Source organism: Dipodomys merriami, unplaced genomic scaffold (assembly GCF_024711535.1).
Source record: "Dipodomys merriami isolate MVZ:Mamm:240054 unplaced genomic scaffold, mDipMer1.0.p SCAF_353, whole genome shotgun sequence".
NCBI classification, from domain to species: domain Eukaryota; kingdom Metazoa; phylum Chordata; class Mammalia; order Rodentia; family Heteromyidae; genus Dipodomys; species Dipodomys merriami.
This window is the reverse complement of record NW_027205082.1, coordinates 789,370-800,573: the sequence shown is the minus strand read 5'-3', so window position 1 is coordinate 800,573 and position 11,204 is coordinate 789,370. Positions and strand designations below refer to the sequence as shown.

At 43.7% G+C, this 11,204-nt stretch overlaps 1 pseudogene; it reads left to right on the top strand.

The window, feature by feature from the left end:
- The first annotated feature begins 3,855 nt into the window (after positions 1–3,855).
- Positions 3,856–11,204, top strand: part of LOC138804038 (tubulin beta-2A chain-like) — a 52,191-nt pseudogene continuing 44,842 nt past the window's right edge.

Sequence of the window (11,204 nt, the reverse complement as noted above, 5' to 3'; positions counted from 1 at the left end):
GTAAATAGCCTTGAGAGATGTTCCAGCGAGATATTCAAGCTTATCATGCAGATAGACTCCCTGCAGGGCTCTCGACAGTATCTAAATACCTAAATATATATTTATCTGTATACCACTGTCTGCATAGAAAGGTATTGCTGTTTTGGCCAAACCTATGTCTCCATCCCAGGTCCTGGGATCCACTTGGCAGCTGAATGGTCTGGAGGCTGCTGTGCTGACCCTGACCCATTCATGAATTGAGCCTCGTTGGCCCTCAGTTCAGGTCCCAGCATTGCCAAAAATTTCATTTTGCAGTAAGATTCCAAGTGTGACACCTGTTTTCCTTTTCTGTGCAAATGCTGGGTGTCAGGTATGATGTATATAGTATGTCTGCAAAGCTACGTGCTACAGAATAGATTGGAATAAATGTAATAAATATTATAGGTGTACTCAGGATCAATAAAATAATTGGTAAATACATAAATAAATACTAAAATATAATTAAACACTTCAACAAACACGATATGGACTGAACATATGGATGTTAGTATAAATCATATACTAAAAATTACTATAAATGTTATGTTCTCCAGGATTGGGGCTAGAATTCAGGCCTAGAGAACTGTCCTGAATTTCTTATCTTCTAGGAGGGTAAACTTCCCCTTTCCCCACAGTGCTCCAGATTAACTCAGACTCTGAGTTCAAATCTCAGGCCTAACAGAAAAAAAAGGGGGGGCACAAATTCCATGCCAGGGAGCTTCATTAGTCCTTTTACTATTTTTAGGTTTATTTATTTATTTATTCATTCACTCATTTATTTATTTATTTATTTATTTGCCAATCACAGGGCTTGAACTCAGGTCGTGGAAACTCTGCCTCAGCTAACATCACCCTAGGCTGGGATGGTGCAACCTCTGGACCCACAGCCCATCCTGGGATCCTAGGCCTCCGGGCCTGACAGGAAATCAAAATGAAAATGGCATTGAAAAAAAAAACTGTGAACTGCAGATGGTCAGTAGTTTCTCAGGTTTCCCTTCCTTTCATTGTGACCATTCCCGTGTCCAAGTGACACGGCTGCAACCTGTAGTTCACCTGGCATTGCTGAAGGCTGTCAGGCTGTCAGCGAAGCCATAGGCCAACCTGGACACCTAGGCCCTGAGTTTGAATCCTGGTTATGCCACTTACAAAGGGCTGGAGAGCCTACAAAATTATTGCCTGTCCCTAGGAACACCAGAGGAATGTGATCAATGTCATGGTTGGATGAGTAGTTCATGAATCAGTCTAGCATGAAATTAGACCCAATAATCACAGGACACAGATTGATTAAAATTCATAGTTTATTTTGCATTAAAAGACTACTATCGATTAAATAGGGTCCTCACTAAAGACCTGAGAATCTGTAGGAATGTAGTATATATCATTGAATATCAGATAGACATTTCTGACAGTATCTAAATATCTAAATTTATATTTATTTATATACCATCATCTGCATAGAGAGTTATTGCTATTTTGGCCAAACCTGGGGCTTAATCCCAGATACTGGGATCCACTTGGCAGTTGAACTGGCTAGCGGCTGCCATGATGACACTCACCCTTAGTCTAGGTCCCATCATTGCCAAAAGTTTCTTCCTGGTGTAATATTCCATGTGTGACACCTGTTTTCCTTTTCTGTGCAAGTACTGGGTGTCAGGTATGATGTACATAATATATCTGCAAAGCTACATGCTATGGAATAGATTGGAATAAATATAATAAATGTTATAGGTGCACTCACAGTCCATAAAATAAATGCTAAATCGATCTATCAATAATGAAATATAATGAATCACTCCAACAAACATGATATAGACTGAATATATAGATGTAAGTATAAATCATATATTTAAAATGTCTATAAATGTTACGTTTTTCGGGCTGGTGCTTGAATTTAGGTCTAGGGAGGAGATGAGAAGTCAATGCATAATTCTCATAGGAAATGATATGCAAGATCTTTGGCACAATGATTATTTTTAATTAAGACTTCATGAAGTGTGACAATAATACTTACATTCAGGAAATTGAGGCATTGGGAAAGATCCAAGAATTGGTACTCACATGGTAGATAAGATTCCAACACAGTTCGCCACATCTCCTACTCTGTACAAATAGGTATTTATTAGCACAGAAGTTTCAGCATATGAATGGATGAATATCGTGCACCAGCCCCACTCCGGGGCTCAAGCTCAAGTTCTGGAAACGGCCTAGCACCTTAGTGGCTCACAGGCTGATATGCTCACCTTGACCCATTCATCAATTTTGCCTGCTAGGCCCTGAGTTCAAATCCCAGTACTGCCAAAAGATTCATCCTGATGTGAGAAGTTTTCCTGTCCTGTGAAAGTCCTGCACCTAAGTGAGGATGGAGAATGCTATATAGCCATGGGAATAGGTTGTCATCCATGGCAGCACAGATATACCTGTCACAATACTCAATAAAATACACAATATATCCATGAATAGGACTCAAAAAAAAAAAACTACACTGAATGGAAGATGCATACCACAACTGTATGTAAATAAAGATCTTATGTTTAAAAGAGATGAGCTTGTTATTTTGTCCAGTGCTGGGGCTTCAAATCAGGCCCTGGACAAGGCCTGACATTCTAGTCTTCAAGGATGGTGAGCTTCCCCTTCCCCCACAGTGCAATGGAGTTAACCAGACCTGAGTTCAAATGACAGCACTGACAAAACTTTCATCCTGATGTCAGAAGCCAGTCGTTGCACCTGTTTTCCTCTCATGTGGAAGTCCTGGGTCTCAGCTAGGATGGAGAATGTATGCATAGACAACCCTTTAACCATGGGAACAGGTCATCATCCATGTCAGCACAGTTATATCTGTCACCATACTCAGTAAAATACACAATACCTCCATGAATTAGACACAAAATAAGAAGGAGTGCACTGAATGCAAGATGCTGTCCACACATATATGTCAATACAGATCCTGTGTTTCAAGGATGAATCTATGCCTATCCTGGCCCTCTCTGGGGCTCGATGCCAGGTCCTGGGAATGGCCTACCTCCTCAGTTGCTCACAGGCCCATGTTCTCTCTTTGACCCTTTTGCCAATTGGTCTGCTGGGTTCTGAGTTCAAATCACAACAGTACGGAAACATGAATCATGATATGGGAAGCCCATCGATCCACCTGCTTTCCTGTCCTGTGAAAGTCCTAGGTCTCAGCTAGGATGGAGAAAGCATAAGCAACTCCATGGACATGGGAATTGGTTGCCATCCATGTCAGTATAATTATATCTGTCATCATACTCAATAAAATACAAAATGCATCCTTGACCAAGACACACACTGAAAGCATGAGGCATTCCACACATGTATGTAAATAGAGATCCCATGTGTGAAATAGGTGGGCATATGATTTTTGCTAGTGTTGGGGCTTCAGTTCAGGCCCTGAGAGCAGGTCTGACCTTGTAGTATTCAAGGATGGTGATCTTCCCCTTCCCCCACAGTGCAACAGAGTTACCCAGACCTGAATTCAAATCCCAGCTCTGGCAGTAAAATGGCATGAATTCTGAGCGACAGTGCTTCATTCATAATTATTTATTTATTTATTTTTATTATTATTAATTTTTTTTGCCAAACCTGGGCCTTGAACTCAAGTCGAGGCAACACTGCCTTTGCTGCAATCATCCTAGGCTGCAGCCTCTGGACCCACAGCCCATCCTCGGATCCTAGGACCCCAGGGCTTGCAGGAAAGAAAAAATGGCCAGAAGGGGAAAAAAGTAGCCAGAATTTCCACCTCATGCTTTTAAATTTATTTTCCTTTGCATAGTGACCATGTTGGTCTGAACCCGGTGGCCTACAGAGTGAAGGTGACCTGGCATGGCTGAAGGCCTGCTGGCTATCGGGGAAGTCACAGCCAACCGTGCAACGGAGGCCACGGGTTGGAATCCCGGTCAAACCCCCTACATTGTGGGAATGGTGGAAGATCCTGAAATACTCGTTTCCGGACCTAGGAAGTGTGAAATGTGATCATCTCATCCTTGAATGAGTAGTTCCTGCAAGATGCGAGTAGGAAATGATAGGAGAGACTCATGGGGTATCCATTTTTTTTAATGAAGAGTAGATGAAGCATGACCATAATCATCACAGTCATGAAATGGAGGCATTGGGGAAGATCTGAGAATTGGTAGTCACAGGGTAAATTGGATTCCATCACAGGTCGCCATCTCTCTACTCTATACAAATATGTACTTATTTGCATACTACCTTCAGCTTATAAGTGGATGAAGATTGTGCCCCCCTCACTCCAGGCCTCGATCTCAGGTCCTGGGAATGGCCTAGCTCCTTAGTGGCTCACAGGCTGGTGTGCTCAGGTGGAACCATTTGCCTATTGGGCCTGCAAGGCACCAAGTTCAGATACCAGCAGTGCCAAAAGATTCATCCTGATGTCTGAAGCCAATCATTGCCCTGTTTTCCTTTCCTGTGTGAGTCCTGGGTCTCCTCTAAGATGGAGAATACATGGGCAACCCTGTGGCCATAGGAATAGGTTGTCATCCATGCCAGCCCAGTTATACCTGTCATCATATACTCAAGAACATACTAAATACATCCATGCATAGCACACAAAATAGAGAGGATAACTAACCTCAATGCAGGAGGCAGTCCACACACGGATGTGAATAGACATCCCATGTTTCAATGATGCATTGACGATTATTGTGGCCTCCCTAGGGCTAGATCTCAGTTCCTGGGAAAGGCCCAGCTCCTTAGTTGTTCACAGGCTGGTGTGCTCACATGGACCCATTGGGCAGTTGGGCCTCCTAGACCCCAAGTTCGAATCCCAGCACTGCCAAAAATTCACCCTGATGTGAGAAAACAGTCATTGCACCTGTTCTTCTGTGCTGTGCAAGTTCTGGGTCTCAGCTAGGATGGAGAATGCATAGGCAACTCTATACTCATGGGAATAGGTTGTCATCCAGGTCACCACAGTTGTATCTGTCATCCTATACTCAGTAAAATACAGAATACGTCATGAATAAGACACCATGTAAAAACAATGACTACACCGAACCCAAGATGCTGCCCACCCATGTATGGAAATAGAGATCCTCTGTTTTAATTATGAATTGATAACTATTAAGGCCCCCACTGGGGCTCAATCTCAGGTCCCAGGAAGGGCATATCAACTTAGTGGCTCACAGGCTGGTGTGCTCATCTTGACCCATCCACCACTTGGGCCTGCTAGGCCTTGAGTTCAAATCCCAACCCTACCAAAAGATTCATCCTGATGTGAGAAGCCCATCGTTGCCTGTTTTCCTGTGCTGTGAAAGTCCTGGGTCTCACCTATGATGGAGTATGCTATATAGGGAACTCTGTACTCATGGTTGCCAGCCATGTCAGCATAGTTATATCTGTAATCATACCCAATAAAATACAAAATACATCGCTGACTATGCCACACAATAAAATAACTACACTGAACCCATGATGCATGCCACACATGTATGTAAATAGAGATCATCTGTGTAAATTATGAATTTATATCAATAATGACCCCCAGCAGGGCTCAATCTCAGATCCCAGGAACAACCTAACCCCCTAGTGGCTCACGGGCAGGTGTACTCACCATGACCCATTCACCATTTGGGCCTGTTAGATATTGAGTTAAAATCCCAGCACTGCCAAAAGATGAATACTGATGTCCGAATCCAATCAATCCTCCACTTTTTCTGTTCTATGAAAGTCCTGGGACTCAGCTAGGATGGAGCATGCTATATAGGCAATTCAACCACCATGGGAACAGGTTGACATCCATGTCAGCACAGTTGTAGCTGTCAGCATACTCAGTAAAATACACAATACCTCCATGAATTAGACACAAGTTAAGGAGAAGTACACCGAATGCAAGATGCTGTCCACACATGTATATCAATAGAGATCCCATGTATAAATTATGAATTTATGACTATCCTGGCCCTCCCTGGTGCTTAATGTCAGGTTCTGGGAATGGTCTAGCTCCTCAGTTGCTCACAGGCCAGTGTCCTCACCTTGAGCCTTACACCAATTTGGCCTGTTAGGATCTGAGTTCAAATCACAACACTGTCAAAACATCAATCCTGATGTGAGCAGTACATCAGTCCACCTGTTTTCCTGTCCTGTGAAAATCCTGGGTCTCATCTAGGATGGACAAGGCATAGGAAACTCTATAGACATGGGAATAGGTTGTCATCCATGTTAGCAAAGTTAAATCTGTTATCATACTCAATGAAATGCAAATGCTTTCCTGACTAAGATAGAATAAAATGAATAACTACACAGAAATCATGATGCATTCCACACATGTATGTAAATAGAGATCCTATGTGTAAAGTAAGTGGGCATATGATTTTTGCCAGTGTTGGGGCTTCAAATTCTGGCACTGGGAGCAGGCCTGACCTTGTAGTCTTCAAGGATGGTGAGCTGCCCCCTCCTTCACAGCGCAACAGAGTTACTCAGACCTGAATTCAAAACCCAGCTCTGGCAGTAAAATGGCGCAAATTCTGAGCGAGGGTGCTTCATTCATAATTTTTTAATTTTTAATTTTTTTCCATACCCAGGGCTTGAACTCAAGTTGTGGCAATTCTGTCTCAGCTCTGATCATCCTAGGATGCAGCCTCTGGACCCACAGCCCATCCTTGGATCCTAGGACCCCAGGGCTTGCAGGAAAAAAACAAACAAACAAACAAAATGGACATGAGAAGAAAAAAGTGGCAGGAAGTTCCACCTGATGCTTTTTTGTTTATTTTCCTTTGCATGGTGACCTTGCTGGGTCTGAACCTGATGGCTTGCAGATTGAAGGTGACTTGGCATGGCTGAAGGCCTGCTGGATATCAGAGGAGCCCCAGGCTGACCAGGCAACAGACACCCCAATTTCAAATCCTGGACAGCCCCCCTACATTGAGGGAATGGCGGGAGATCCTGAAATACTTGTTTCCGGACCTAGGAAGAGTCATGGAATGTGGTTGAATGAGTAGTTCCTGCAGGATGCAAGCAGGAAATGGTAGGCAAGACTCATGGGGTATAGATTATTGTTCATGAAGAGTTGATGAAGCATGAACATAATCATCACAGTCATGAAATAGAGGCATAGTGGAAGATCTAACCATTGGTAGTCACAGGGTAGATTGGATTTCATCACAGTTCGCCATCTTTCCTACACTGTACAAATATGTACTTATTTGCATAATATCTTGAGCTTATAAATGGATGACTATTGTGCTCCCCAGGACCTCTGCCCTGGGGCTCGATCTCAAGTCCTAAGACTGGCCTAGCTCCTTAGTGGCTCACAAGCTGGTGTGCTTACGTGGACCCAATCACCTATTGGGCCTACTAGGCCCTAATTTCTGATCCTAGCAGTACCAAAAGATTCATCCTAATGTGACAAGACAGTGTTTACACCTATTTATTTTTCTTGTGGGAGTCCTTGGTCTCAGCTAGGATGGAGAATGCATGGGCCACCCTATAGCCATAGGAATAGGTTGTCATCCATGTCAGCCCAGTTATACCTGTCATCATATACTCAAGAACATACTAAATACATCCATGCATAGCACACAAAATAGAGAGGATAACTACACTCATTGCAGGAGGCAGTCCACACACGGATGTGAATAGACATCCCATGTTTCAATGATGCATTGACGATTATTGTGGCCTCCCTAGGGCTAGATCTCAGTTCCTGGGAAAGGCCCAGCTTCTTAGTTGTTCACAGGCTGGTGTGCTCACATGGACCCATTGGGCAGTTGGGCCTCCTAGACCCCAAGTTCGAATCCCAGCACTGCCAAAAATTCACCCTGATGTGAGAAAACAGTCATTGCACCTGTTCTTCTGTGCTGTGCAAGTTCTGGGTCTCAGCTAGGATGGAGAATGCATAGGCAACTCTATACTCATGGGAATAGGTTGTCATCCAGGTCACCACAGTTGTATCTGTCATCCTATACTCAGTAAAATACAGAATACGTCGTGAATAAGACACCATGTAAAAACAATGACTACACCGAACCCAAGATGCTGCCCACCCATGTATGGAAATAGAGATCCTCTGTTTTAATTATGAATTGATGACTATTAAGGCCCCCACTGGGGCTCAATCTCAGGTCCCAGGAAGGGCATATCAACTTAGTGGCTCACAGGCTGGTGTGCTCATCTTGACCCATCCACCACTTGGGCCTGCTAGGCCTTGAGTTCAAATCCCAACCCTACCAAAAGATTCATCCTGATGTGAGAAGCCCATCGTTGCCTGTTTTCCTGTGCTGTGAAAGTCCTGGGTCTCAGCTAGGATGGAGAATGCTATATAGGCAACTCTCTACTCATGGGAATCAGTTGGCATCCAGGGCAGCACAGATATCCCTGTTACCAGACTCAATAAAATACACAATACATCCATGAATAAGACTCAAAATAAAAAAAAAATCTACAATGAATGCAAGATGCATACCACCCCAGTATGGAAGTAGAGATATGTTTGAAAGAGTTGGGCTTGTTATTTTGTCCAGTTCTGGGGCTTCAAATCAGGCCTTGGACCAGGTCTGACATTCTAGTCTTCAAGGATGGTGAGCTTCCCCTTCCCCCACATTGCAATGGGGTTACCCAGATTTGAGTTCAAATCCCAGCACTGACAAAAGTTTCATCCTGTTGTCAGAAGCCAGTCGTTGCATCTGTTTTCCTCTCATGTGGAAGTCCTGGGTCTCAGCTAGGATGGAGAATGAATGTATAGGCCACTCTATAACCATGAGAACAGGTTGCCATCCATGTCAGCACATTATATCTGTCACCATACTCAGTAAAATACACAATACCTCCATGAATTTGACACAAGTTAAGGAGAAGTGCACCGAACGCAAGATGCTGTCTACACAAATATGTCAATACAGATCCTGTTTCAATTATGAATTTATGCCTATCCTGGCCCTCCCTAGGGCTCGATGTCAGGTCCTGGGAACGGCCTAGCTCCTCAGTTGCTCACAGACCAGTGTCCTTCCCTTAACATTTTCACCAATTGGGCCTGCTAGGCTTTGAGTTCAAATCCCAACTCTGCCAAAACATGAATGCTTCTTTCAGAAGCCCATTGTTGCACCTGTTTTCCTGTGCTGTGAAGTCCTGGGTCTCAGGTAGGACACAGTATGCTATATAGGCAACTCTATACTCATTGGAATAGATTGCCATCCATGTCAGCACAGTTATATCTGTCATCATATGCAATAAAATACAAAATGCATCCCTGATTAAGACACAAAATAGAAAGAATAACTACACTGAATGCATGATGCATTCCACACATGTAAGTAAATAGAGATCATCTGTGTAAATTATGAATTTATATCAATAATGGCCCCACCAGGGCTCAATCTCAGGTCCCAGGACAGAACTAACACTCTATTGGCTCACAGGCTGGTATACTCACCATGACCCATTCACCACTTGGGTTTGTTAAGCCTTGAGTTCAAATCCCAGTACTGTTAAAAGATGAATACTGATGTGAGAAGCCAAGTGATCCTCCTCTTTTCCTGTGCTGTGAAAGTCCTGCTTCTCAGCTAGGAATGGAGCATGCTATATAGGCAACTCTATAACCATGGGAACAGGTTGTCATCCAAGACAGCACAGTTATACCTGTCACCATACTCAGTAAAATACACAATACCTCCATGAATTAGACACAAGTTAAGGAGAAGTGCACCAAATGCAAGATGCTGTCCACACATGTATATCAATAGAGGTCCTATGTTTAAATTATGAATTTATGCCTATACTGGCCCTCCCTGGTGCTCAATGTCAGGTTCTGGGAATAGTCTAGCTCCTCAGTTGCTCACAGGCCAGTGTCCTCACCTTGACCCTTTCGCCAATTGGGCCTGCTAGGTTCTGAGTTCAAATTACAACACTGCCAAAACATGAATCCTGATGTGAGCAGTATAACAGTTCACTTGCTTTCCTGTCCTGTGAAAGTCCTGGGTCTCATCTAGGATGGACAAGGCACAGGCAACTCTATAGACATGGGAATAGGTTGTCATGCATGTCAGCACCTTTATATCTGTCATCATACTCAATAAAATACAAAATGCATCTCTGACTAAGACACACAATAAAATAAATAACTACACTGAAAGCATGACACATTCCACACATGTATGTAAATAGAGATCCTATGTGTAAAATAGGTGGGCATATGATTTTTGCCAGAGTTGGGGCTTCAATTCAGGCACTGGGAGCAGGCCTGAACTTGTAGTCTTCAAGGATGGTGATCTTCCCCTTCCCCCACAGTGCAACAGAGTTACCCAGACTTGAGTTCAAACCCGAGCTCTGGCAGTAAAATGGGGCGAATTCGGAGCTAGGGTGCTTCCTTCATAATATTTTTTAACAGACTCAGAGCTTGAACTCAAGTCGTGGCAACTCTACTTCAGTTCCAATCATCCTAGGCTGCAGCCTCTGGATCTACAACCCATCATCAGATTCTAGGACCCCAGGGCTTGCAGGAAAAAAAAAAAAGCTGCTAGGGAAAAAAAAAGTGGCAGGAAGTTCCACCTGGCCCTTTTATGTTCATTTTCCTTTGCATGGTGACCATGCTGGGTCCGAACTCAGCGGCCTGCAGAGTGAAGTTGACCTGGAGTGACTGAAGGTCTGCTGGCTCTCGGGGAAGCCTAAGGGCAACGGGGTATCGGAGACCTCAAGGTCGAATCCAGGTCATTCCCCCTCCATTGAGGGAATGGCGGAAGATCCTGATATACTCGTTTCTGGCACTTGGAAGGGTCGTTGAATTCTCATCTTTGAATGAGTACTTTCTGCAGGATGAACTTAGGAAATTGCCACGGACCAGCTCTGTCGGACAACTGAGGACACCAAGTGGAGATAACTGGAATAGGTGGGGAGATGGCAGACAACTCACACACAAGAGGAGTGAGTGCTGAGTGGGATTTATTGCAGAGGATAACAAGCTTTTATAGCAAAAGTCTCCATGAGAAAGGGCAAAAGGTTACACAATCTTGTTGTAAGGCTTCATTCTTGGGTGATCGGTCACCAGCTGGTCACCTGATCTTGTTTTTTGGATGACGAACTATGACGATAGGCACTTGTTTTTGGCTTTACCTCTATTTTTAAGAAATACAATTGGTTTCAATGTTTATCACCTATTAACCATTAACCAGAGCATATGGGCAAGGGCTGAACAGAAAGGCATGAACTCTAGTACTTCATAG